This window comes from Rattus norvegicus, chromosome 1 (assembly GCF_021556685.1).
Source record: "Rattus norvegicus strain SHRSP/BbbUtx chromosome 1, alternate assembly SHRSP_T2T, whole genome shotgun sequence".
Classification (NCBI taxonomy): domain Eukaryota; kingdom Metazoa; phylum Chordata; class Mammalia; order Rodentia; family Muridae; genus Rattus; species Rattus norvegicus.
The window spans coordinates 217,622,015-217,646,082 of record NC_141534.1 but is presented as its reverse complement, the minus strand read 5'-3'; the positions used below and the strand labels follow the sequence as shown (position 1 = coordinate 217,646,082).

General features: G+C 42.6%; 2 pseudogenes across 1 annotated transcript; one reads left to right on the top strand and one right to left on the bottom strand.

The window, feature by feature from the left end:
- Window positions 1–9,202: 9,202 nt before the first annotated feature.
- Cited1l1 (Cbp/p300-interacting transactivator with Glu/Asp-rich carboxy-terminal domain 1 like 1) lies at window positions 9,203–9,821 on the bottom strand (annotated as a pseudogene).
- An 11,275-nt stretch (window positions 9,822–21,096) lies between these two features.
- Cdca5l1 (cell division cycle associated 5 like 1) lies at window positions 21,097–21,810 on the top strand (annotated as a pseudogene). Its single transcript, XR_015655396.1, has one exon. The product of XR_015655396.1 is annotated as a cell division cycle associated 5 like 1 (transcript).
- Window positions 21,811–24,068: the final 2,258 nt, after the last annotated feature.

Below are 24,068 nucleotides of genomic sequence, written 5' to 3'. Positions count from 1 at the left end.
CTGAGAGTTTTACATCTTCATCTGAAGGCTGCTAGCAGAATACTGGCTTCCAGGCAGCTAGGATGAGGGTCTTAAAGCCCACACCCACAGTGCCACACCTACTCCAACAGGGCCAAACCTCCTAATAATGCCATTCCCTGGGCCAAGCATGTACAAACCATCACAGTAACTGACTCTCAATATGCACAAAGATTTGTTTTGTTTATAGAAACCACTGAACTTATTCAGAATGATTCAGAATTAACTTCACTATGTACTCAACTACAAGTATCAGCAAGAGAAATCATTCATTGCACATAGCACATATCAGATTCTATATGGGCCTACTAGTCCCTCTGACACAAAGTAATGATGAAATTGACCAACTACTAATAGGAAATGTTATAGAAGCCTCAGAATTTCATAAGAAACACCATAATAACAACAATGGTTTAAAAAGGGATTTTTCTATCACTTGGCAACAAGCCAAGGAAATTATTTTAAAAGTTCTACTTGTTCTCTATATAACCAAACTCCATTACCTGCAGGGACTAGCCCAAAAGGTACCCAAAGAAATGAAATTTGGCTAATGAATGTGTTTTACTTTGCAGAGTAGAAAATTAAGCACATGCACCGTACCATAGATGCATATTCAGGATTTCAGTGGGCAAGGGCTTTAAATTCTGATAAGGCTGATTCAGTGAGTACACATTTATTAGAAGCTGTAACAATTATGGGAATACTTGTACAAATTAAGACTGACAACGCTTCAGCATATGTCTCTATTAAGGTGAAGCAACTTTTCGTGTATTATAAGATAAAGCATATTACAGACATATCACACAATCCCACAGGACGCGCAAATATAGAGATCCAATCATACTTTAAAGGAGATGCCTAACCAGCAGGAAGGGGTAACAAAGACCCCAGAGACAGATTACACAGCGCTTTATTGGCTTCAAAGTCGTAAACGCTAACAAAGAAACAAAAGCAGCTGCTGTAAGATAATAGATTATGGGAAACACTGCTGCACTAAATCAGCCTGTTTAATATCAGGATGTCTCAACCTCAGAACGGAAAGTAGGAAACATGCCATGCCGGAGGACTGGTTATGCATGTTTCCACAAGAATAAAGAAGCTATAGACTCCTTCCAATTTGATAAAAATCTGATATGACTGGGGAAGACCTCCCTAAAGATCTTGGCTGCAGACAGGAGGAAAGAAATCAAGAAACTACAGCTAGCTTTCTTAAGACTGACCATTATCCCAAAAAATGTTTGCGGGGGCGGGAGGGGGCAAGCAAAAGAAAAGTGAGGCCTAAGTCAACAGGAAGCAATTTTAAGAGAGTGAGGCCCCACTTGCAAGAGGCAGGGGGAGTGATTTTAGGTCATTCAATGGATGACTAATGTTTATCATCATTGAAGTGGGGGTGTTCACAAATTGTAATGGTCTTGGATCAGGGAAAAACAAAATATAGGAGGTTAGACTCAGGAATTTCCTTCTCTTTTTCTTTTCTCTATCCTCTTTCTCTCCTATCTAGTGTTAGAGGACAGGGAGAAGGGATGAAAAGAAAGATGGGGGATACAGGAACAACAGGAATAAAGGGTAGATTATCGAATCTACTTTTGTTTTGGTTTGGTTTTTTGTGTTTGTTTTTTGGGGTTTTTTTTTGTTTTTTGGGGTTTTTTTGTTGTTGTTGTTTTTTTTTAGTTTGCCTACATCATTCTTTTTTTTTTTAATTGGATTTTTTTTATTTACATTTCAAATGTTATTCCCATTCCTGGTTTCCCAGAGAAAAGCACCCTATCCCATCCCCCCTCCCCTTCTTCTAAAAGGGTGTTCCTCCTCCCTATCCACACCCCCTTTCTCCCCCCGCCCCCACACTCCCCTACACTGGGGAGCCCAGCCTTGTCAGGACCAAGGGCTTCTCCTTCCATTGGTGCCCAACAAGGCCATGCTTGGCGACATATGCACCTGGAGCCATGGGTCAGTTCATGTATAGCCTTTGAGTAGTGGTTTAGTCCCTGGGAGCTCTGGTTGGTTGGCATTGTTGTTCTTATGGGGTTGCAAGCCCCTTCAGCTCTTTCAATCCTTCCTCTAATTCCTCCAACGGAGGTCCCATTCTCAGTTCAATGCTAGGATTCACCTCTGTATTTGACATGCTCCAGCTGTGTCTCTCAGGAGAGATCTATATCCGGTTCCTGTCAGCAGGCACTTCTTAGCTTCATCAATCTTATCGAGTTTTGGTGGCTGTATATATATATATATATATGCACTATACCCATGTGTGGCAGGCTCTGAATGTCCGTTCCTTCATCTCTGCTCCAACCTTTGCCTCCATACTCCCACCTATAAATATTTTTGGTCTCTGTTTAAAGTACCTGCACTTTGGTCGTCCTTCTTGAGCTTCATGTGGATTGAATGTTGAGTGATTCCAGCTTTTCGGCTAATATCCACTTACCAGTGACTGCATACCTTGTGTATTTTTCTGTGATTGGGTTACCTCACTCTGGATGATATTTTCTAGTTCCATCATTTGCATATGAATTTCATGAAGTCATTGTTTCTGATAGCTGAGTAGTACTCCATTGTATAGATGTGCCACATTTTCTGTATCCATTCCTCTGTTGAAGGGCATCTGGGTTCTATCCAGCTTCTCAGTATTAAAAATAAGGCTGTTATGAACATAGTGGAGCATGTGTCTTTGTTGTATGTTGGAGCATCTTTTCGGTATATGTCCAGGAGTGCTATAGCTGTGTCCAATTTTCTGAGGAACCTTCAGACTGATTTCCAGAATGATTGTATCAGTTTGCAATCCCACCAACAATGGAGGAGTGTTCCTCTTTCTCCACATCTTTGTCACCTGAGTTTTTGATCTCAGCCATTCTGACTGGTGTGAGGTGGAATTTTAGGGTTATTATGATTTGCATTTCCTTGATGACTAAGGATGGTGAACATTTCTTTAGGTACTTCTCAGCCATTCGATATTCTTCAGCTGAGAATTCTTTGTTTAGCTCTCTACTCCATTTTTAATAGGGGTATTTGGTTCTCTGGAGTCTAACTTCTTGAGTTCTTTGTATATTTTGGATATTAGTCCTCTATCAGATGTAGGATGGGTAAAGATCTTTTCCCAATCTGTAGGTTGCCGTTTTGTCCTAACAACAGTGTCCTTTGTCTAACAGAAGCTTTGCAGTTTTATGAGGTCCCATTTGTTGATTCTTGGTCTTAGAGCATAAGCCATTGGTGTTTTGTTTGGGAAATTTCCCCCTGTGCCCATGTGTTCAAGGCTCGTCCCCAGTTTCTCTTCTATTAATTTTAGTGTATCTGGCTTGATGTGGAGATCCTTGATCCACTTAGACTTAAGCTTTGAACAGGGCGATGAGAATGGATCCATTTACATTCTTCTACATGCTGACCTCCAGTTGAACCAGCACCATTTGTTGAAAATGCTATCTTTTTTCCATTGGATCGTTTTAGCTCCTTTGTCAAAGAGCAAGTCACCGTAGCTGTCTGAGTTCATTTCTGGGTCTTCAATTCTGTTCTACTGATCTACCTGCCTGTCTCTGTACCAATACCATATAGTTTTTATGACTATTGCTCTGTAATATTGCTTGAGGTCAGGGAAAGTGATTACCCCAAAAGTTCTTTTACTGTTGAGGATAGTTTTGGCTATTTTTTGTTATTCCAAATGAATTTGCCAATTGCAATTTCTAACTCTGTGAAGAATTGAGTTAGAATTTTGATGGGCATTGAATCTATAGATTACTTTTAGCAAAATGGCCATTTTTACTATATTAATCCTGCCAATCCATGAGCATGGGAGGTCTTTCCATCTTCTGAGAGCTTTTTCAATTTCTTTCTTCAGAGACTTGAAGTTCTTGACATACAGATCTTTCACTTGCTTGGTTAGAGTTACAGCAAGGTATTTTATGTTATTTGGGTCTATTGTGAAGGATGTCTTTTCCCTAATTTCTTTCTCACAGTTTATTCTGAGTAGAGGAAAGCTCCTGATTTCTTTGAATTAATTTTATACCCAGCCACTTTGCTGAAGTTGTTTATCAGGCTTAGTAGTTCTCTGGTGAAACTTTTGGGGTCACTTAAGTATACAATCATATCATCTGCAAATAGTGATATTTTGACTTCTTCCTTTCCAATTTGTATCCCTTTGACCTCCTTTTGTTGTCTGATTGCTCTGGCTAGGACTTCAAGTACTATGTCGAATAAGTAGGGAGAGAGTGGGCAGCCTTGTCTAGTCCCTGATTTTAGTAGGATTGCTTCAAGTTTCTTTCCATTTAGTTTAACGTTCACTACTGGCTTGCTATATATAGCTTTTACTTTGAATTCCTGTTCTTTACAGGACTTTTATCATGAAGGGGTGTTGAATTTTGTCAAATGCTTTCTCAGCATCTAATGAAATGATCATGTGATTTTTATTTCGAGTTTGTTTATATAGTGGATTATGTTGATGTATTTCTGTATATTGGTGGATTCCTGCATCCCTTGGATGAAGCCCACTTGATCATGATGGATGATCATTTTGGTGTGTTCTTGGATTCAATTTTATTGAGTATTTTTGCATCGATATTCATAAGGGAAATTGGTCTGAAGTTCTCTTTGTTTGTTGGGTCTTTGTGTCATCTAGGTATAAGTGTAATTATGGCTTCATAGGAGGAATTGGGTACTATTCCTTCTATGATGAGAATAATTTTGGTACAGAACTTTGAACTCACAACTCACAAGTCAAGCTCACAACTGTCTGTAATGGGATCCAATGCCTTCTTCCGCTGTGCAGATGGACATGCAGACAAAGCACCCATATATATTTAAAAATAAAAAAGAATCATAGCTGTGTTGGTAGAGTGTTATAAGGGAACCTACCAGAGATGACCACTCAGAAACAATATATAGCTAAGTGAAAGTCCTTATTCTGGCCAGCTGGGACTATAGTCAGTTATTACGGACTCAAGTGTAACACTTCATGTTTAGGGTAAGTAGTTTTTAAAGGTAAAAACCACATTCTGTTATTAAGTAGCTTCAGAGGAAGCTTAACAGAAGCCAAGATAAGCAATTAGCTAGAGGCAGATGCAAAGCAAACAGTTAAACAGAAACTGTTTATTCCCCCATTTTAGTGTCCTTGCAATAGACAATGGCCATCCTCTTAGGTAACCAGATAGCTTCCAAGAGGGCTAAGATTTCTTCTCTATTTTTGATTTATCTTCCTGCTGAGGTTAGTGTGGTAGTTTAAATAGAAATAGCCCCCATAGACTCCTGTGTTTGAATGTGTGATCCGTGGGGAGTGCCACTATTAGGAGGTGTGGTCTCATTGGAGTAGGCATGGCCTTGCTGGAGGAAAAATGTCCTGTGGAGGCAGGTTTTGAAGTTTCCTATGCTCGAGCTCTGCCCAGTGTGAAAGACAGTCTCCTTCTGGTTGCTTCAGTTCAAGATATTGAACTCTCGGTTCCTCCAGCACCGTGTCTGCCTGCACTCTGCCATGCTTCCCGCCGTGATGATAAATAGACTAAACTTCTGAAACTCTAAGCCAACCTAAATTGTGAAGCCAAATTCAGTAAGTTCAGACTCCATTTTAAAGAACCTAAGCTAAGTTTGAACCCAGGTAAACTATCAGGCTAGCCCCTGGCATTTGTTTCCAAGTTGCCACCAACAAAACCTGAGCCTAGCTCCAGTCTCTAAGCTAATCCCCAAGACCAGCATCTCCAGGTTACACCCTCAATAAGACCAGTGTCTCCAGGTTATTCCCCCGATAGAGCCCCAGGTTACAAGCCCACCCCCTGCCTAATGACCACCAATGCAGAGGAGAACAGAAATTAAGTTGATGACATGATGCTCAGCACCAGCCAATTGTGTTAAAGGCCACAGTAGCTTTCCAATTGGATGCTTGCACACTTAGCTCCCTTCCCCAGTTGCTGCTTACTATAAAGCCTTCCCCTGATAGACATTCAGGGCTCCTCCATCACCAGAACCATCCTCCATGATGGTGATGCAATGGAGGGGCCTGAGCTAGCCTGAACAGAATGAAGACCCTGCTGTGAGTTGCATCCCATCGGCTCCTGTCTGTTTTTGGGGGGATCACTAACATTTCCCTGGCACTACAAAATGTTTGCATTTTTAAGAGTTTCCTTTGGAAAAAAGACAGCATTTTCAACAAATGGTGCTGGTTCAACAGGAGGACAACATGTAGAGAATGCAAATCGAACCATTCTTATCTCTTTGTACAAAGCTCAAGTGAATCAAGGACCTCCACATAAAACCAGATACACTGAAACTAATAGAAGAGAAAGCGGGGAAGAGTCTCGAACACATGGGCACAGGGGAAAATTTCTGAGCAGAACACCAGTGGCTTATGCTCTAAGATCAAGAAATGACAAATGGGACCTTATAAAATTGCAAAGCTTCTTTAAGGTAAAGGACAATGTCAATAGGACAAAACGGCAACCAACAGATTGGGAAAAGATCTTTACCAATCCTATATCCAATAGGTGACTAATATCCAGTATGTACAAAGAACTCAAGTTAGACTCCAGAGAGCCAAATAAGCCCATTAAAAATGGGGTATGGAGAATTCTCAACAAGGGATACCAAATGTCTGAGAAACACCTAAAGAAATGTTCAACATCTTTAGTCATAAGGGAAATGCAAATCAAAACAACCCTGAGATTCTACCTCACACCAATCAGAATGACTAAGATCAAAAACTCAGGTGACAGCAGATACTGGCAAGGATGTGAAGAAAGAGGAACACTCCTCCATTGTTGGTGCGATTGCAGACTGGTACAACCATTCTGGAAATCTGTCTGGAGGTTCCTCAGAAAATTGGACATTGCACTACCTGAGGACCCAGCTGTACCACTCCTGGGCATAAACCCAAACGATGCTCCAACATATAACAAAGACACATGCTCCACTATGTTCATAGCAGCCTCATTTATAATAACCAGAAGCTTGAAAGAACCCAGATGTACTTCAGTGGAAGAATGGCTACAGAAGATGTAGTAAATTTACACAATGGAGTACTACTCAGCTATGAAAAGCAATGACTACATGAAATTCTTAGGCAAATGGATGCAATTAGAAAATATCATCCTGAGTGAGGTAACCCAGTCACAAAATAACACACATGGTATATGTACTCATTGATAAGTGAATATTAGCCCCAATTCAGAATTCCCAAGATACAAGTCACAGACCACATGAAGTTCAAGAAGAAGGAAGACCAAAGTGTGGATGCTTCAGTCCTTCTTAGAAAGGGAAACAAAATACTCAAGGGAGGAAATGCAGAGACAAAGTGTGGAGTAGAAACTGAAGGAAAGGCCATCCAGAGACTGCCCTACCTGGGGATCCATCCCATATACAGACACCAAACCCAGACACTATTGCAAATGCCAAGGAGTGCATGCTGACATGAGCCTGATATAGCTGTCTCCTGAGAGGCTCTGCCAGAGCCTGACACATACAGAGGCAGATGCCCTAGCCAACCATTGGATTGAGAACAGGGTCCCCAATGGAGAAGTTAAAGAAAGGATTGAAGGAGCTGAAGGGGTTTCATAGGAAGAACAACAATACCAACCAACCAGACCACCTAGAGCTCCTAGGGACTAAACCACCAACCAGAGAGTACACATGGAGGGATCCATGGCTCCAGCCACATATGTAGCAGAGGATGGCATTGTCTGACATCAATGGGAGGAAAAGCCCTTGGTCCTGGAAAGACTCGACGCCCCAGTGTTAAATGCCAGGGCAAGGAGGTAGAAGGGGAGTGGGGGGGGGACCTTCATAGAAGCAGGGGAAGGGAGGATGGGATAGGGAATTTCCAGAGGGGAAATCGAGAAAGGTGATAACATTTGAAATGCAAAAAAAATAACATATCCAATATAAATAAATAAATAAATACCACTAAATCCACTTGGAAGCAAGAAGAAAAAAAGAGCTTCCTTGGTCATGGTCTCCTCAAAGCAATAAGAATCTAACTAAGACAGTAGCAATCCTCTTTTCCTTTTTAGAACTCCATGAACATGAGCAGTGACAAAAGCGTTTTGGCTATTAGCATGCATGGTGACAGCCTTGTCTTCCCCCCATTGTAGATTTTCTGCTCAATTCGAAGATAAATGCTCAGCCCCTTGAGTTCCCCTTCTCACCGGCTACCCAGATAGTCTTATCTTTGGTCAGAAAACGATGCCCCTGCTTCCCTGATTCCATCTTGGATAAAACCACCAGCATCCATGAGCAATACCTCACCTGGTGTCACCAACCATCAAGTAAATCAGGCCTGATGGATGGGATCAGGTCCGTCATCTCAAGACAGTCATGCAGGGGACCTGCAGGGTTGCTGTCTGATAGGAGTCTGGCAGGGTTGAGGGCCGATGTCTTGTGGAACTGAATACAGCGTTGATCCAAAAGCAGGGCTTGGTACTGAGTCACCCAGGTATTAAAACATTGATCTTTCTGGCGCCCCCCTCAAGAGGGACTCAGCAGAGTGTGGGGATATCAGAAACAGTTTGCACCCTAAGGTTAACTCGACAGCTTCTTTTACCAGCAGGGCAGGGACTGCGATGGCCTTTATACATGCTGGCCATCCAACTGTGACCAGGTCAAGTCTCTTGGACATGTATGCCACCGGTCTTTTCCAGGGTCCCAGGGTTTGTATGAGGACATCCTAAGCAATGCCTCTGACCTCATCCATTTACACATGGAATGATGTAGTAATGTCTTGCAGAACCAGGGCCAGAGCCTTTTTCAAGGCCTCAAAGTCTCTTTGCTCAGCCTTAGTCCATTCCAAAGTCTGTATACTCCCAGTGCTGCCACAGAAGGGCGAGGCTATCTCTATAGCTGGCAGTACCCAACTGCCCCGACCCCGGGAACTCCTGCTTGTTTTTTCGATGTGAAAGTGGTGATTTGCAGGACGGCTGATGTACAATCATGGCAAAGTGTTTGTTTACCATCCTCTAGGTTATAGCTTAGGTATATGACCTGCGAGATGCCCACCCAAACGTTTTTAGCTAAGACTCTGTATCCCAGGGCTTGGAGAGTTTCCAAAAGACCTTCTGTTGCCAGTCCACATTCCTCTGAAGAGGACAAAGTCATGACATGATCTAAATACTGGATCAAATTGCTTTGTGAATATTTTTTTTCTTTGCAAGTTAACTTTTATTTACAACAGAATTGCTGACTCTTTTTTTCCCCCTCATTTTTTTAGGGGCACTTGGCATCAGCAGCCGGAGGGAAAATCTGCAGTGAAATCAAACTCATTCTGCTCTAGCCACACAGCTCAGGAAGCTCATTGGCTCGGTCTAGCCCCAATTCTACCACCAGAGACATCAGCACCTCCTCATCCACTGGGTCAGAATCAATGATAGCAGGGCTCTGGGCATCAGCAGGAGAGACTGATCCGGGTGATCCCCCTTCTCCTGCCTGGATCCCAGTGCCCCAGTTTAGCAGGGGTTCATCCTCTCCTGGTTGGCTTGGTGCAGTAAGGGCAGGAGCAGCAATCACTGCAGCCCCTTGGTACTGGCTATTAAGCTTCTGAGGCTGCATACTGGCCAGCAGGTGAGGGGTGGGGTGCAGGTTGAAGGATGGGGGTTGGGTAGAAGGGGTGGCAGGAGAGCCTGCTGGAGATGATGATCCAGAGGGGCTAGTGGGCACTCCACTGGCTTTGGCTCCATTTGAGGTGACCCCGAGGTAGTACAGGACGGTCACTGCCTTGCGATCGTTCACCCCGAGGTTAGAGTAGGCCAGAGAGTTCATCTCCTGGTTGGCATCCTCCTTTCCAGAGATGGTACCACCCTTGACATCCACTGCTGGCCTCCACATAGTTGGCATTTCAGAGTCTGGGCAGAAGTCCGATAAATCGGTAGGAATTGATGTCGCCAGCTGGGGCCTGAGCGGGTGCTGTGCTCCTGTCTGGTCCTCTTTGCCAGGAGCAGTCCCGCGCCTATAGGTTGTGGGAGGAGCACCCTGGTGGAGTGAGTCTCCTTACCGCAGCTCAGCAGCGCACTTCTTTTATTATTATTATTATTATTATTATTATTATTATTATTAACATGAGTATTTCTTATTTACATTTCGAGTGTTATTCCCTTTCCCGGTTTCTGGGCAATCATCCCCCTAATCCCTCCCTCTCCCCTTCTTTATGGGTGTTCCCCTCCCCATCCTCCCCCCATTGCCGCCCTCCCCCCAAAAATCACGTTCACTGGGGGTTCACTCTTAGCATGACCAAGGGCTTCCCTTTCCACTGGTGATCTTACTAGAATATTCATTGCTACCTATGAGGTCAGAGTCCAGAATCCAGGGTCAGTCCATGTATAATCTTTAGGTAGTGGCTTACACTCCCTGGAAGCTCTGGTTGCTTGGCATTTTTGTTCATAAGGGGTCTCGAGCCCCTTCATGCTCTTCGAGTTCTTTCTCTGATTCCTTCAACGGGAGTCCCGTTCTCAGTTCAGTGGTTTGCTACTGGCATTCGCCTCTGTATTTGCTGTATTCTGGCTGTGTCTCTCAGGAGCTATCTACATCCGTCTTCTGTCAGCCTGCACTTCTTTGCTTCATCCATCTTGTCTAATTGGATGCCTGTATATGTATGGGCCACATGTGGGGGCAGGCTCTGAATGGGTGTTCCTTCTGTGTCTGTTTTAATCTTTGCCTCTCTATTCCCTGCCAAGGGTATTCTTGTTCCCCTTTTAAAGAAGGAGTGAAGCATTCACATTTTGATCATCCGTCTTAAGTTTCATGTGTTCTGTGCATCTAGGTAAATTCAAGCATTTGGGCTAATAGCCACTTTATCAATGAGTGCATACCATGTGTGTTTTCCTCTGATTGGGTTACCTCACTCAGGATGATATTTTCCAGTTCCTACGAATTTCATAAAGCCATTGTTTTTGATAGCTGAGTAATATTCCATTGTGTAGATGTACCACATTTTCTGTATCCATTCCTCTGTTGAAGGGCATCTGGGTTCTTTCCAGCTTCTGGCTATTATAAATAAGGCTGCTATGAACATAGTGGAGCACGTGGCTTTTTTATATGTTGGGGCATCTTTTGGGTATATGCCCAAGAGAGGTATAGCTGGATCCTCAGGCAGTTCTATGTCCAATTTTCTGAGGAACCTCCAGACTGATTTCCAGAATGGTTGTACCAGTCTGCAATCCCACCAACAATGGAGGAGTGTTCCTATTTCTCCACATCCTCGCCAGCATCTGCTGTCAACTGAGTTTTTGATCTTAGCCATTCTCACTGGTGTGAGGTGAAATCTCAGGGTTGTTTTGATTTGCATTTCCCTTATGACCAAAGATGTTGAACATTTCTTTAGGTGTTTCTCAGTCATTCGGCATTCCTCAGCTATGAATTCTTTGTTTAGCTCTGACCCCCATTTTTTAATAGGGTTATTTGTCTCCCTGCGGTCTAACTTCTTGAGTTCTTTGTATATTTTGGATATAAGGCCTCTATCTGTTGTAGGATTGGTAAAGATCTTTTCCCAATCTGTTGGTTGCCGTTTTGTCCTAACCACAGTGTCCTTTGCCTTACAGAAGCTTTGCAGTTTTATGAGATCCCATTTGTCCATTCTTGATCTTAGAGCATAAGCCATTGGTGTTTTGTTCAGGAAATTTTTTCCAGTGCCCATGTGTTCCAGATGCTTCCCTAGTTTTTCTTCTATTAGTTTGAGTGTGTCTGGTTTGATGTGGAGGTCCTTGATCCACTTGGACTTAAGCTTTGTACAGGGTGATAAGCATGGATCGATCTGCATTCTTCTACATGTTGACCTCCAGTTGAACCACCACCATTTGCTGAAAATGCTATCTTTTTTCCATTGGATGGTTTTGGCTCCTTTGTCAAAAATCAAGTGATCATAGGTGTGTGGGTTCATTTCTGGGTCTTCAATTCTGTTCCATTGGTCTATCTGTCTGTCTCTGTACCAATACCATGCAGTTTTTATCACTATTGCTCTGTAATACTGCTAGAGTTCAGGGATAGTGATTCCCCCTGAAGTCCTTTTATTGTTGAGGATAGTTTTAGCTATCCTGGGTTTTTTGTTATTCCAGATGAATTTGCAAATTGTTCTGTCTGACTCTTTGAAGGATTGGATTGGTATTTTGATGGGGATTGCATTGAATCTGTAGATCGCTTTTGGTAAAATGGCCATTTTTACTATATTAAGCCTGCCACTCCATGTGCATGGGAGATCTTTCCATCTTCTGAGGTCTTCTTCAATTTCTTTCATCAGAGTCTTGAAATTCTTATTGTACAGATCTTTTACTTGGTTGATTAACACTAGAGATAATCTGATGGCGAGAGGCAAGCGCAGGAACCCAAGCAACAGAAACCAAGACTACATGGCATCATCGGAGCCCAATTCTCCCACCAAAGCAAACACGGAATATCCAAACACACAAGAAAAGCAAGATCTAGTTTCAAAATTATATTTGATCATGATGCTGGAGGACTTCAAGAAAGATGTGAAGAACTCCCATAGAGAACAAGTAGAAGCCTACAGAGAGGAATCGCAAAAATCCCTAAAAGAATTCCAGGAAAACATAAATAAACAAGTAGAAGCCCATAGAGAGGAGTCACAAAAATCCCTGAAAGAATTCCAGGAAAACACAATCAAACAGTTGAAGGAATTAAAAATGGAAATAGAAGCAATCAAGAAAGAACACATGGAAACAACCCTGGATATAGAAAACCAAAAGAAGAGACAAGGAGCTGTAGATACAAGCTTCACCAACAGAATACAAGAGATGGAAGAGAGAATCTCAGGAGCAGAAGATTCCATAGAAATCATCGACTCAACTGTCAAAGATAATGTAAAGCAGAAAAATCTACTGGTCCAAAACATACAGGAAATTCAGGACTCAATGAGAAGATCAAACCTAAGGATAATAAGTATAGAAGAGAGTGAAGACTCCCAGCTCAAAGGACCAGTAAGTATCTTCAACAAAATCATAGAAGAAAACTTCCCTAACCTAAAGAAAGAGATAACCATAAGTATACAAGAAGCCTACAGAACTCCAAATAGATTGGACCAGAAAAGAAACTCCTCCCGTCACATAATAGTCAAAACACCAAACACTTCTGCAGCTGTGTCACCCAGAACATTTTATAGCAGCGGCTGCCGTGCGTGTGGCCTTTAAAGGCGCTCGAACTGGTGCAGTCACCGTGGATATTGTGAAAGCAAAGGGCGGGCTAGGAAACAGAGTGCCGAATATTTTTTATCTTAACTCCAACATCTGCATTCAAGGCTTCATTTTAGTGAGAGTTTTGATTTCTTTAAAAACCAGGTATGATAGGTGAATATGTTTTAATCCCAGGGATGGGATATGAGGCTGCTTCAGTTTGTCCACAGCTGTAAGCTATGATTGTCTTGTGCTCTAGGAGTATGTTTTTTGCCAGCTGCAGATAGTTGAATTCTGGGTACTCTGGAGAGAACATAAATGGGAAGTGTATCACTGTGGGGGTGGGCTTTAGGACCCTCCTCCTAACTGCCTGGAAGACAGTTGTCTTCTCCTCCGTGCCTTTGGGTCAAGATGTAGAATTTTTGGCTCTTCCAATCCCACATCTGCCTGGATGCTGCCATGCTTCCCACCTTGGTGATAATGGACTGAGCCTCAGAACCTGTGAGCCAGCCCCAATTAAATATCTTTTATAGGGGCTGGGGATTTAGCTCAGTGGTAGAGTGCTTACCTAGGAAGCGCAAGGCCCTGGGTTCGGTCCCCAGCTCCGAAAAAAAGAACCAAAAAAAAATGTCCTTTATAAGAGTTGTCTTGATCATAATGTCTCTTCATAGCAATGGAAACCCTAAGACAAAACCCAACACCCCTAATCAGCCTTCTTTCTCTCCTACCTATTGTTGGTAGGTCAGAAGGGATTAGAGAGGAATAATGGTTGGAAGGGTGATATGAAATAAATAGGTGTTTACCGGGAGTCCCAAACCCGCAGATCCCGGCCCCAGGCAGCTCTCTGCTCCCAAACCCCATGGGAGAGAGACCTCACCGCCTGGTCAGGTGGGCACTCCTGAGGCTGCAGAGCAGAAGAGACCACCAACACTGCCCACCCCTGCCCACATCCCTGGCCCAAGAGGAAACTGTATACGGCCTCTGGGTTCCCATGGGGGAGGGCCCAGGACCGGCAGGACCCCTGCGCCTGAGACACCGCCAGAACCTGAAGGGACAGACCAGATAAACAGTTCTCTGCACCTAAATCCCTTGGGAGGGAGAGCTAAACCTACAGAGAGGCAGACACGCCTGGGAAACGAGAAGAGACTGCACTCTGCACACATCTCTGACGCCAGAGGAAAACACCAAACGCCATCTGGACCCTGGTGCACGGAGGCTCCCGGAAAGGGCGGCACAGATCTTCCTGGTTGCCTCTGCCGAGGAGAGCTCGTAGGCAGCACCCCACGAGCAAACTTGAGCCTCAGGACCACAGGTAAGACCAACTTTTCTGCTGCAAGTGACCTGCCTGGTGAACACCAGACACAGGCCCACAGGAACAGCTGAAGGCCTGTAGATAGGAAAAACTACACGCCTGAAAGCAGAACACTCTGTCCCCATAACTGGCTGAAAGAAAACAGGAAAACAGGTCTACAGCACTCCTGACACACTGGCTTATAGGACAGTCTAGCCACTGTCAGAAATAGCAGAACAAAGTAACACTAGAGATAATCTGATGGCGAGAGGCAAGCGCAGGAACCCAAGCAACAGAAACCAAGACTACATGGCATCATCGGAGCCCAATTCTCCCACCAAAGCAAACACGGAATATCCAAACACACCAGAAAAGCAAGATCTAGTTTCAAAATTATATTTGATCATGATGCTGGAGGACTTCAAGAAAGACGTGAAGAACTCCCATAGAGAACAAGTAGAAGGCTACAGAGAGGAATCGCAAAATTCCCTGAAAAAATTCCAGGAAATCATAAATAAACAAGTAGAAGCCCATAGAGAGGAGTCACAAAAATCCCTGAAAGAATTCCAGGAAAACACAATCAAACAGTTGAAGGAATTAAAAATGGAAATAGAAGCAATCAAGAAAGAACACATGGAAACAACCCTGGATATAGAAAACCAAAAGAAGAGACAAGGAGCTGTAGATACAAGCTTCACCAACAGAATACAAGAGATGGAAGAGAGAATCTCAGGAGCAGAAGATTCCATAGAAATCATCGACTCAACTGTCAAAGATAATGTAAAGCGGAAAAAGCTACTGGTCCAAAACATACAGGAAATCCAGGACTCAATGAGAAGATCAAACCTAAGGATAATAGGTATAGAAGAGAGTGAAGACTCCCAGCTCAAAGGACCAGTAAATATCTTCAACAAAATCATAGAAGAAAACTTCCCTAATCTAAAAAAAGAGATACCCATAGGCATACAAGAAGCCTACAGAACTCCAAATAGATTGGACCAGAAAAGAAACACCTCCCGTCACATAATAGTCAAAACACCAAACGCACAAAATAAAGAAAGATTATTAAAAGCAGTAAGGGGAAAAGGTCAAGTAACATATAAAGGCAGACCTATCAGAATTACACCAGACGTTTCGCCAGAAACTATGGAAGCCAGAAGATCCTGGACAGATGTCATACAGACCCTAAGAGAACACAAATGCCAGCCCAGGTTACTGTATCCTGCAAAACTCTCAATTAACATAGATGGAGAAACCAAGATATTCATGACAAAACCAAATTTACACAATATCTTTCTACAAATCCAGCACTACAAAGGATAATAAATGGTAAAGCCCAACATAAGGAGGCAAGCTATACCCTAGAAGAAGCAAGAAACTAATCGTCTTGGCAACAAAACAAAGAGAAGAAAAGCACAAAAACATAACCTCATATCCAAATATGAATATAACAGGAAGCAATAATCACTATTCCTTAATATCTCTCAACATCAATGACCTCAATTCCCCAATAAAAAGACATAGATTAACAAACTGGATACGCAACGAGGACCCTGCATTCTGCTGCCTACAGGAAACACACCTCAGAGACAAAGACAGACACTACCTCAGAGTGAAAGTCTGGAAAACAACTTTCCAAGCAAATGGTCAGAAGAAGCAAGCTGGAGTAGCCATTCTAATATCAAATAAAACCAATTTTCAACTAAAAGTCATCAAAAAAGATAAGGAAGGACACTTCATATTCATCAAAGGAAAAATCCACCAAAATGAACTCTCAATCCTAAATACCTTTGCCCCAAATACAAGGGCACCTACATACGTAAGAGAAACCTTACTAAAGCTCAAAACACACATTGCACCTCACACAATGATAGTAGGAGACTTCAACACCCCACTCTCATCAATGGACAGATCATGGAAACAGAAATTAAACAGAGACGTAGACAGACTAAGAGAAGTCATGAGCCAAATGGACTTAACAGATATTTATAGAACATTCTACCCTAAAGCAAAAGGATATACCTTCTTCTCAGCTCCTCATGGTACTTTCTCCAAAATTGACCATATAATTGGTCAAAAAACGGGCCTCAAAAGGTACAGAAAGATAGAAATAATCCCATGCGTGCTATCGGACCACCACGGCCTAAAACTGGTCTTCAATAACAATAAGGGAAGAACGCCCACATATACGTGGAAATTGAACAATGCTCTACTCAATGATAACCTGGTCAAGGAAGAAATAAAGAAAGAAATTAAAGACTTTTTAGAATTTAATGAAAATGAAGGTACAACATACCCAAACTTATGGGACACAATGAAAGCTATGCTAAGAGAAAACTCATAGCGCTGAGTGCCTGCAGAAAGAAACAGGAAAGAGCATATGTCAGCAGCTTGACAGCACACCTAAAAGCTCTAGAACAAAAAGAAGCAAATACACCCAGGAGGAGTAGAATGCAGGAAATAATCAAACTCAGAGCTGAAATCAACCAAGTAGAAACAAAAAGGACCATAGAAAGAATCAACAGAACCAAAAGTTGGTTCTTTGAGAAAATCAACAAGATAGATAAACCCTTAGCCAGACTAACGAGAGGACACAGAGAGTGTATCCAAATTAACAAAATCAGAAATGAAAAGGGAGACATAACTACAGATTCAGAGGAAATTCAAAAAATCATCAGATCTTACTATAAAAGCCTATATTCAACAAAACTTAAAAATCTGCAGGAAATGGACAATTTCCTAGACAGATACCAGGTACCAAAGTTAAATCAGGAACAGATAAACCAGTTAAACAACCCCATAACTCCTAAGGAAATAGAAGCAGTCATTAAAGGTCTCCCAACCAAAAAGAGCCTAGGTCCAGACGGGTTTAGTGCAGAATTCTATCAGACCTTCATAGAAGACCTCATACCAATACTATCCAAACTATTCCACAAAATTGAAACAGATGGAGCCCTACCGAATTCCTTCTATGAAGCCACAATTACTCTTATACCTAAACCACACAAAGACCCAACAAAGAAAGAGAACTTCAGACCAATTTCCCTTATGAATATCGACCCAAAAATACTCAATAGAATTCTGGCAAACCGAATCCAAGAGCACATCAAAACAATCATCCACCATGATCAAGTAGGCTTCATCCCAGGCATGCAGGGATGGTTTAATATACGGAAAGCCATCAACGTGATCCATTATATAAACAAACTGAAAGAACAAAACCACATGATCATTTCATTAGATGCTGAGAAAGCATTTGACAAAATTCAACACCCCTTCATGATAAAAGTCCTGGAAAGAATAGGAATTCAAGGCCCATACCTAAACATGGTAAAAGCCATATACAGCAAACCAGTTGCTAACATTAAACTAAATGGAGAGAAACTTGAAGCAATCCCACTAAAATCAGGGACTAGACAAGGCTGCCCACTCTCTCCCTACTTATTCAATATAGTATCTCATAAAACTGCAAAGCTTCTGTAAGGCAAAGGACACTGTGGTTAGAACAAAACGGCAACCAACAGATTGGGAAAAGATCTTTACCAATCCTACAGTTCTAGCCAGAGCAATCAGACAACAAAAGGAGGTCAAGGGGATACAGATCGGAAAAGAAGAAGTCAAAATATCACTATTTGCAGATGATATGATAGTATATTTAAGTGATCCCAAAAGTTCCACCAGAGAACTACTAAAGCTGATAAACAACTTCAGCAAAGTGGCTGGGTATAAAATTAACTCAAATAAATCAGTAGCCTTCCTCTACACAAAAGAGAAACAAGCTGAGAAAGAAATTAGGGAAATGACAACCTTCATAATAGACCCAAATAATATAAAGTACCTCGGTGTGACTTTAACCAAGCAAGTAAAAGATCTGTACAAAAAGAACTTCAAGACTCTGAAGAAAGAAACTGAAGAAGTCCTCAGAAGATGGAAAGATCTCCCATGCACATGGATTGCTAGGATTAATATAGTAAACATGGCCATTTTACCAAAAGCGATCTACAGATTCAATGCAATCCCCATCAAAATACCAATCCAATCCTTCAAAGAGTTAGACAGAACAATTTGCAAATTCATCTGGAATAACAAAAAACCCAGGATAGCTAAAACTATCCTCAACAATAAAAGGACTTCAGGGGGAATCACTATCCCTGAACTCAAGCAGTATTACAGAGCAATAGTGATAAAAACTGCATGGTATTGGTACAGAGACATACAGATAGACCAATGGAACAGAATTGAAGACCCAGAAATGAACCCACACACCTATGATCACTTGATTTTTGACAAAGGAGCCAAAACCATCCAATGGAAAAAAGATAGCATTTTCAGCAAATGGTGCTGGTTCAACTGGAGGTCAATATGTAGAAGAATGCAGATCGATCCATGCTTATCACCCTGTACAAAGCTTAAGTCCAAGTGGATCAAGGACCTCCACATCAAACCAGATACACTCAAACTAATAGAAGAAAAACTAGGGAAGCATCTGGAACACATGGGCACTGGAAAAAATTTCCTGAACAAAACACCAATGGCTTATACTCTAAGATCAAGAATGGACAAATGGGATCTCATAAAACTGCAAAGCTTCTGTAAGGCAAAGGACACTGTGGTTTGGACAAAACGGCAACCAACAGATTGGGAAAAGATCTTTACCAATCCTACAACAGATAGAGGCCTTATATCCAAAATATACAAAGAACTCAAGAAGTTAGACCGCAGGGAGACAAATAACCCTATTAAAAAATGGGGTTCATGGGGTTGGGGATTTATCTCAGTGGTAGAGCGCTTACCTAGGAAGCGCAAGGCCCTGGGCTCGGTCCCCAGCTCCGAAAAAAAAAAAGAACCAAAAAAAAAAAATGGGGTTCAGAGCTAAACAAAGAATTCACAGCTGAGGAATGCCGAATGACTGAGAAACACCTAAAGAAATGTTCAACATCTTTAGTCATAAGGGAAATGCAAATCAAAACAACCCTGAGATTTCACCTCACACCAGTGAGAATGGCTAAGATCAAAAACTAAGGTGACAGCAGATGCTGGAGAGGATGTGGAGAAAGAGGAACACTCCTCCGTTGTTGGTGGGATTGCAGACTGGTACAGCCATTCTGGAAATCAGTCTGGAGGTTCCTCAGAAAATTGGACATTGAACTGCCTGAGGATCCAGCTATACCTCTCTTTGGCATATACCCAAAAGATGCCCCAACATATAAAAAAGACACGTGCTCCACTATGTTCATCGCAGCCTTATTTATAATAGCCAGAAGCTGGAAAGAACCCAGATGCCCTTCAACAGAGGAATGGATACAGAAAATGTGGTACATCTACTCAATGGAATATTACTCAGCTATCAAAAACAATGTCTTTATGAAATTCGTAGGCAAATGGTTGGAACTGGAAAATATCATCCTGAGTGAGGTAACCCAATCACAGAAAAACACACATGGTATGCACTCATTGATAAGTGGCTATTAGCCCAAATGCTTGAATTACCCTAGATGCCTAGAACAAATGAAACTCAAGACGGATGATCAAAATGTGAATGCTTCACTCCTTCTTTAAAAGGGGAACAAGAATACCCTTGGCAGGGAATAGAGAGGCAAAGATTAAAACAGACACAGAAGGAACACCCATTCAGAGCCTGCCCCACATGTGGCCCATGCATATACAGCCATCCAATTAGACAAGATGGATGAAGCAAAGAAGTGCATGCCGACAGGAGCCGGATGTAGATCGCTCCTGAGAGACACAGCCAGAATACAGCAAACACAGAGGCGTATGCCAGCAGCAAACCACTGAACTGAGAATAGGACCCCCGTTGAAGGAATCAGAGAAAGAACTGGAAGAGCTTGAAGGGGCTCGAGACCCCATATGTACAACAATGCCAAGCAACCAGAGCTTCCAGGGACTAAGCCACTACCTAAAGACTATACATGGACTGACCCTGGACTCTGACCTCATAGGTAGCAATGAATATCCTAGTAAGAGCACCAGTGGAAGGGGAAGCCCTTGGTCCTGCTAAAACTGAACCCCCAGTGAACGTGATTGTTGGGGGGAGGGCGACAATGCGGGGAGGATGGGGAGGGGAACACCCATAAAGAAGGGGATGGGGAGGGTATGTTTGCCTGGAAACCGGGAAAGGGAATAACACTCGAAATGTATATAAGAAATACTCAAGTTAATAAAAAAAATAATAATAAAGAAGCTTATACAATTCAGCAGTTAATATCAAACAAGTACTCTAATCATTTTAATCACTAGACAAAAATGTCCTTACTTAATGAATTATATCATCTAGAAACATCTAAATATGTATGTTTTCTAAATTATAAATAAAATAAATATTCTGACTAAAAACTTAAAAATATAAGAACAAATAAAAAATAGGTTATTTGACAAAAGGTAACAAAATATGTAAATTTTATTTTCTATAATATGTGCCATGATTAAGGAAATTATAACAATGTATTACAAATTTTTGAGGGACTATTGCTGTGAGGGAACAAACTAAAAATTCGTTGAAAAGTTATGACTACTTAAACTATGCTAAACCTTCTTAATAGATTATGTAAATTCTTGTATAGAAAAACAATCTGCGGAGTCTCAAAGAGACCTTAGAGAAAGAATTAGGAGAGGGGGAGGTGTGGAGGGACCAGGTAGTTTCCCCTTGAGGTCGAGAGGAGAGAACAGTCATGAGGACACACGTGGACCAGAACAACTCCAGCAGCTCCAGTCAGAAAAGCCATCATCTTGAAGAAGATTGTACCTCGTGCAGTAGAGGTCCCAGATGTTCACACACCAGTTCGCAGGAGTCCTAGGATCTCTTTTATCTTAGAAAAAGAGAACAACCCTCCGCTCAAGGTGCCCACTAAGGAGGACCTCTTCAAGACGTGTAGCGTCCCTGGCACTCCCTCCAGCACCCCCGTGCTGTGCGCTCAGAATGTTAAGTCTAACTCTAGAGAAGTGGAGCCGGACATCAGAGATTTGGAAATGTCTCAGAAAGTCAGGCGGTCCTACAGTCGGCTACAGAGCCTCCATTGTGCCTCAACCTCCACCCCCGGCCGCCGATCCTTCTTTGGCTTTGAGAGACCTGAAGACTTGCCTGGAGTCTCACCTGTCGTGCGTTCAAAGTTAATGGAGACCCCAAAGGTGCCTGTGAAACACTTGGTTCCAGATAGAACGCTCCCTGGAATCTCTCCCCCAATTGTGAAAGAGAAACGAAAGAAGAAGGTTCCTGAGATCACGAAGTCAGAGCTGGATAAGTGGGCTGTGGCCATGAATGCTGAATTTGAAGCTGCTGAGCAGTTTGAGCTTCTGATTGAATGAGATGACTGGGATGCCAATCATCACTGGGCTGAACTGGCTGACTTCCCTCTTCCTGTACATACTGCGCCCTTTGAGTGGAGCAGGATATATGGATTCCTCTTCACTAGCCTTGTTATTCAGAATGGTGTTGCTGGCCCCTTATCTTGTGTCTAGTTACCCTGGACTTTCTACCTCTACAGTGTTGGGAATGAGAAGCCATTTCTGCTTTAGCCAGAACTACTGTCAGGAACAGGTTTAGCTGTGGCCGTCCCTGCTGCTGTGTCAAGCCACCAACCAGTAAAGAGGTTCTGTGTTCTGCTTTGTTTCTGTAGAGAGAACTCAAAAGACTGGGGAGACAGTTAAATGCTCGAGGGAGGATCTGGACATTGAGTCTGTGGAGTCCAGGATATGAAAGGAGAAGGGGGGCATAGTTGGTTTTTTAACACAGTGACTGTCGTGTAGGAACCGGTCTGTGTCTGCTCTCTGCTGTTGACATTGGCGAAGGGTGTGCTGCTGCTTACAGCTGAGAGAGTGCACTTGACAGTGTGGGCCTCAGTGCACCAACGTCAGGTTTATAGTCTCTACTTTGACCTCTTTCCTCACCCACATGTTAAATACAAGCTGCGTGGTCTCAGCTCTGATATGATGTCACGTCACCTCTCACATGCTAGACAGCTGGAGCACTGATGGCAGATTTTGCTGTGAGCTTAACTATTGTCATGTAAGACCATTGGGGTCTGGGAACACAAGTGGATGTATCATGGTTTCTGCGGCTCCTGCCTGCCTGTCACCTCCTCAATTATGGTAAAAGCTATGGTTTAAAGGCCATTGGACTTCCAACATTTACAAGTTCATTAGAATAGAAGCTGCCAGAATGAGAACTCACGTAAGTACCTGTTATACCAGGATGCTTTCAGTGGAAAGCTCCTGCAGGGTTTGTTCTCACCTGTTCCTGTGGACCCCAAGCTGGATCACGCTGAATTGTTACCATCACTGCAGACCTGTCTGCCTTTGAGGAACTACCGTGCAGCCTAAGGGAAGGGTGGCTTGATTTCAAATAAACTTTTTAGAATTTTGTAAAAAAAAAAAAAAAAAAAAATCTGCAAAAACATTGAAATATTTCTGTATGGAAATTTGTAAAGATGGAACAAATTAATCACAAAATTATGTATATAAAAAATAAATAAATAAATAAATAAATAAATAAATAAATAAATAAATAAATAAATAAAAGAACCCAATAAAATAGCTAAACAAATATGCCAACACTTCATCGGTGTTAGTGAGATTTTTTGGCTTTTTTCCCATTATTTGTCACTTTTTTTTTTACATTCATTATCCCCCTCCTGGTCCACCCTCAAATTATTCCTCATCTCATTCCTCCTACCCCATCTCCAAAAGGATGTCTTCACCCCACCAGGCCTGCCTACTCCCTGAGGTCTCAAGTCTCTCAAGAGTTAGGCCATCTTCTCTCATTGAGGCCAGACCAGGCAGTCCTCTGCTGCATATGAGTAGGGAGCCTTAGACCAGCTCATGTATGCTGCCTGGTTGCTGGCTCAATGTCTGAGAGAACCCCAGGTTAGTTGAGACTGCTGGTCTTCCTATGGGATCACCCTCCTCCTCAACTTCTTCCAACCTTTCCCTAATTCAACCACAGGAGTCCCAGACTTCAGTCCATTGGCTGGGTGTAAGTAGCTGCATCTGTCTCAGTCAACTGCTTGTTTGGCCTCTTGGAGGGTAGCCATGCTAGCCTTCTGTCTGTAAGCACACCATAGCATCAGCAATAGTTGTCAGGCTTTGGAGCCTCCCCTTGAGATGGATTCCAAGTTGGGAGGGTCGCTGTACCTCCTTTCACTCAGTCTCTTCTCCATTTTTGTCCCTGCAGTACTTTTAACCATTTAATAATTCTGGGTCAGAGTTTTTAACTGTCAGATGGTGACACCATCCCTCCACTTGATGCCCTGTCTTTTTTCTGGTGGTGGACTCTACAAGTCCCCCTCCCATTGGGCATTTCATCTAAGGTCCCTCCCCTTAAATCCTAAAAGTGTCCCATCACCTCCCACCTCCAAGGTTGCCTGTTTCCATTCATTGTACTGGCTCTTGGGGCTCCAGTCCTGTCCTTCCCCCAAATACCTGATCATGTTCCCATTTTCTCCTGACCTGTCTCCCACCCTGGTCCCTCCCTGCCTCTACCCACCATGATTGCTTTCTTCTCCCTCCTTAGTGGGATTGAAGCGTCCTCACTTGGATGCTTTGGCTAGTTAACCTTGAGTTCTGTGGATTGCATCCTGGGTATTTTGTACTTTTTTGGCTAATACCCACTTATTAGTGAGTACATACCATGCATGTCCTTTTGAGTCCAAATTGCCTCACTCAGG